This window comes from Apis dorsata, unplaced genomic scaffold (assembly GCF_000469605.1).
Source record: "Apis dorsata unplaced genomic scaffold, Apis dorsata 1.3 scaffold_18, whole genome shotgun sequence".
Classification (NCBI taxonomy): Eukaryota; Metazoa; Arthropoda; class Insecta; order Hymenoptera; family Apidae; genus Apis; species Apis dorsata.
Window position 1 is genome coordinate 56,542 of NW_006263320.1, and position 4,852 is coordinate 61,393.

Genomic DNA, 4,852 nt, shown 5'->3' on the forward strand with positions numbered 1-4,852 from the left:
TTGGACGAGAGAAAGAGAGAAAAAAGAAGAAGAAGAAAATAAAAAACACCAAGGGGGAGCAAAAATCTCTAAACCGTGCCATTAGACTGTCAATTACCGTTGCGACCGTGCTCCATGCTTAATGACAGACGTCCAAAAATCGGCCGTTTCGACATTTCGCTGGCTATTCAGTCTCTCGAATCTAATTGCGACCGTCTCTCGAATCGTTTCCCATCTCGCGACCGAAATCCAACCCGATCTAACCTGTTAATCTTCCCCCCTCGAATTACATTTTACATTTAAACGTAGATGAATACAAGAAACAGATAAACCTTCACGATCGTATCTCGCGTACACAGAAGAAAAATACGTATTCGCCAAAAAGTCAATTTCTCCACAATATTTATTTCCCTTCTCAACAAGGATTATTAACGTTTCTACCGTAATTGCCGAGAAAGAAAATGTATCGTCATACCGACGATCGAATCGAGGGGGGGGGTTAATTAATCGGGGAGAAGAAACGAGGAGAATGACGATGATGATACGCGTGCCACGATTATCGCCGTGAATTTTCGATGGAAGAAAGAGAGAGAGAGGATGGTAGGAGGGAGGGGGAGGCGCAAAAAGACGGGGAAAATTAGTGACGCTTCTGTCAGCCGGCTTCTTAAGTGCCCGCTTAAACTTTTGTTGCTCCGTGTACACGCTTCGCCTCTCGAGTGACTCGGCGCCTTTTCGCCGCGGAGGCGCCGACCACACCTCGGGCGCCACGACGGCCAACGACGATCCCCCGGCGAGTCCCCTCTTCTTCTCAACTATCGCCTATCAGGTGAGGGGTGGCCAACGACTTTTCAACGGCGGACTTTATTGCCGTTCGTCCACGAATTTTTAAGCAAGTTTCTTCGCGATCCGAGCGAAGGTCAACGAGTAGCGGTAGCAGGCGAGGGATGCGTTTAGAGAGATGAATGGCTCGGCGATGAATTTCTCGAAGCGTCACCTTAGGAGGAGGAGGGGGAGGGGGAGGAGTGACAAATGACTTTTCGATGTATCGATATACACCCTTTCCTTTTTCTTTCGACCGTGAATTTTTTATCGATTTTTCTTCGCTTTCGTTGTAACGAGTAATTAAAAGGACGTGATACAAAGAGGTTTTTTAGGGTTTTTGGGGTTCTATATTTTTCCCTTTGGATTAGATTTTTCAACGATGGATAATTTATTTGGAACGAAATTATTTGGCGAACGAAAATATTGCCACGCTTCTTTTTCTCACGTTAATGAAATAATTTTTGTATTAGTTATTAATTGATAATGATAAATATATTTAAATTTCAGAGGACTTTAAAAAAAATCGAAGCGTGCCGATACTTTTTTTCGATGAAAAAATTGTTGGCGAGCGAGTTTCGATATCGGCGTAATTTCGACGCGTATGCACTTACGTCGGCCATTAAAGACGAAGTTTCGATTTCGATTCAGGAGATTCGGGTGCGTGAGAGGAAACGTTCGGATGCCCCCGGGACGTGACTCGTAATTCTAGAGTATTATGCGGTAGCTCGATGCCGCTGCTATCCACTTTGCCTTACGTTTTTCGAAATCGTTACCCTCTCGTTCTCGCCCTCTCTTTCACTCCTCGAATCTCCCCTCTCGCGAAGAAACCGACCTCCGTTTCGATCTTGAAACCATTCCACTAATATCTCAGAGAACGATAGAGCGATGGAAATGTGGAATTTTTCACTCCTCGAATCTCCCCTCTCGCGAAGAAATATATCAGACAACGATTGAAATGAGGAATTTTCATCCGAGTTTTTCTTTTTTTCACTCCTCGAGAATCGAATCTTTTCTCGCGAAGAAACCCTTTCGATCTTCGTTTCGATCTCGAAACTATTCGACCGATATCTCAGAGAACGATAGAGCGATGGAAATGTGGAATTTTCATCCGAGTTTTTCTTTTTTTCACTCCTCGAGGATCGAATCTTTTCTCGCGAAGAAATCGTTTCGATCTTCGTTTCGATCTCGAAACGATTCGACCGATATCTCAGAGAACGATATATTAGAGAACGATGGAAATGTGGAATTTTCATCCGAATTTTTCTCTCTTTCACTCTTTGAAAATCGAATCTTTTCTCGCAAAAAAACCGATCTCCGTTTCGATCTCGAAACAACTAATATATTAGAAAATAGTAGAACGATGGAAATGATGAATTTTCATCCAAATTTTTCTTTTTTTCAAAGAAGAATGTGAAAAGAGGGAGATAATTGAAACGTTTCGTTTCGATGATCGAAAATTGCAATGATCGTTTTCGAAAAGAGTGAAAAGAAGAAATGGAGGGAGGAGTTCGAAGTGATTAGATTACCTCTAATCTGTACAGACATGACGTCGATTCGTCTAAACGGGAAAATACATAAAATTCCAGCGGGATTAACAAGGGTTAAGGGTTAAGGCCGGCAACTAATTAAAGTAGTGAGGCTTCCTCGGTGATTCGTTCGATAAATCCAATCACGACCTCCATCCTAAATCCATCGCGGATACATAAATCACGAGTCGCTCCTATTTCAATTAGAACGCGAAGCGATTTCTAAACGATTTCTAAACCTATTGCTATTGGATACACGAATCCGTTCGTTCACTGAAAATAATATCGAATTTGATTCAAATTTCGCGCGATTGGAATTAGAATTTTTAGAAGAGATTCTCTAGACAGGTGAAAGAAGAAAAGCCTAACAATTTCATCAACGTTCTTTCGACGACGATTCTTATTTCCCTATATATATATATATATAGCTTCGACAATCTTCGAGTTTTCGACATCTTGGTTTATCAAGCAAGGATTGGCTCAAATACCAAAACGGTCGCGTGTGCGCGCCGTTTATGGATGCACCGAGTCGATGCACGATCGTGCACGCAATTAGCCGATAAACGGGGAGCGAGCAACGGTAACGAGTCCTAATGACTTCTAAATAACAACCGACTATGTTTGCCGCGGTGGAGAAAAAGTGGCGTATCGCTTATCGAGGAGTGGACGAGGCAATTTGAGCCGGGGCAGTGATCGATTTCGCGGAAAACACGTACGCCCGAGGAAATCACCGTGACTCGGGTTTTAAATGGTCGATCAGGGATTTCAGGAACGGCGTAAATACCGGTACGAGCGTTCATCACGAGTGCTTTTTCGTTTCGCGATCTTGTTTACTCTCGTTTTGTTTATCGGCATTATCGCTCAACGTTGATTCGAATCTTTCCTAGAATCGTTTCTGAAGTATTTGTTTATTTTCTAAGACGCGTAGCGGATGAATCATCGCTTTGAAACGCGTTTTGGAATATAATTATTCGTAAAGAATTAATATTAGCCGAAAGTATGATTGTGAATAATTTTTCCACTATACGTAGATATACATGTAGATATGTATATCTATGTATAGTCTTTGATTTCTAAGATTTTTCGCAATAAAAAAAGGAGAGAGATATCTGTATCGCGTTAAAAATTTAACAAACTTCTGAAAATTCGACTTAATTTTTAAACTATAATAATTACCAATCGCGCGTATATAACAAAAAAATTGTTAAAAATCCACGTGATCGCCAACACGTTCGCCAAAATTAAAAAAAAATTCTTCATTCTTCTCTGGATCATCTACTTTAATCTAATCTAATCGAATCTAATCGAAATTTAACTTAATTTCTAAACTATAATAATTAAAATTCGCGCGTATATAAAAATTATTAAAAATCCACGTGGTCGCCAATAGGTTCGCCAAAATTAAAAAAAAATTCTTCATTCTTCTCTGGATCATCTAATTTAATCTAATCTAATCGAATCTAATCGAAATTTAACTTAATTTCTAAACTATAATAACTAAAATTCGCGCGTATATAAAAATTATTAAAAATCCATGTGGTCGCCAATAGGTTCGCGAAAATTAAAAAAAAAATTCTTCATTCTTCTCTGGATCATCCAACTTGATCTAAATTAATCTAATCTAATTGAAATACGACTTATTTTCTAAATTATAATAACTAAAATTCGCGCGTATATAAAAATTATTAAAAATCCATGTGGTCGCCAATAGGTTCGCGAAAATTAAAAAAAAAATTCTTCATTCTTCTCTGGATCATCCAACTTGATCTAAATTAATCTAATCTAATTGAAATACGACTTATTTTATAAATTATAATAACTAAAATTCGCGCATATATAAAAATTATTAAAAATTCATGTGGTCGCCAATACGTCCGCCAAAATTAAAAAAAAATTCTTCATTCTTCACTGGACCATCCAACTTGATCGAAACTAATCGAATCTTATCGAAATACAACTTATTTTCTAAATTATAATAACTAAAATTATAATAACTAAAATTCGCGCGTATATAAAAATTATTAAAAATCCACATGGTCGCCAATAGGTTCGCCAAAATTAAAAAAAAAATTCTTCATTCTTCTCTGGATCATCCAACTTGATCTAAATTAATCTATNTTTAATCGAAATACGACTTATTTTCTAAATTACAATAACTAAAATTCGCGGGTATATAAAAATTATTAAAAATCCACGTGGTCGCCAACAAGTTCGCCAAAATTAAAAAAAAAATCTTCATTCTTCTCTGGATCGTTATAATTCAATATAATCTAATCGAATCTAATCGAAATTTAACTTAATTCTAAACTATAATAACTAAAAGTCGCACTTATATAAAATTTGTTGAAAATCCACGTGATCGCCAACAGGTTCGCTAAAATTAAAAAAAAAATTCTTCATTCTTTTCTGGATCATCAAATTTGATTTAAATTAATTTAATCTAATCAAATCTAATCGAAATTCGACTTATTTTATAAATTATAATAACTAAAATTCGCGCATATATAAAAATTATTAAAAATTCA

At 37.2% G+C, this 4,852-nt stretch overlaps 1 protein-coding gene and 1 long non-coding RNA gene across 2 annotated transcripts in view; one reads left to right on the forward strand and one right to left on the reverse strand.

The window, feature by feature from the left end:
• The window catches only part of LOC102678191 (homeobox protein B-H2), a 32,471-nt gene that overhangs the window by 17,450 nt on the left and 10,169 nt on the right, over positions 1–4,852 (forward strand). The window lies entirely within an intron of this gene.
• The window catches only part of LOC116185326, a 1,828-nt gene continuing 604 nt past the window's right edge, over positions 3,629–4,852 (reverse strand). Inside the window, exon 2 of the long non-coding RNA XR_004150158.1 lies at positions 3,629–3,777. This is a non-coding gene — a long non-coding RNA (uncharacterized LOC116185326). The remainder of the gene's footprint in view (positions 3,778–4,852) is intronic.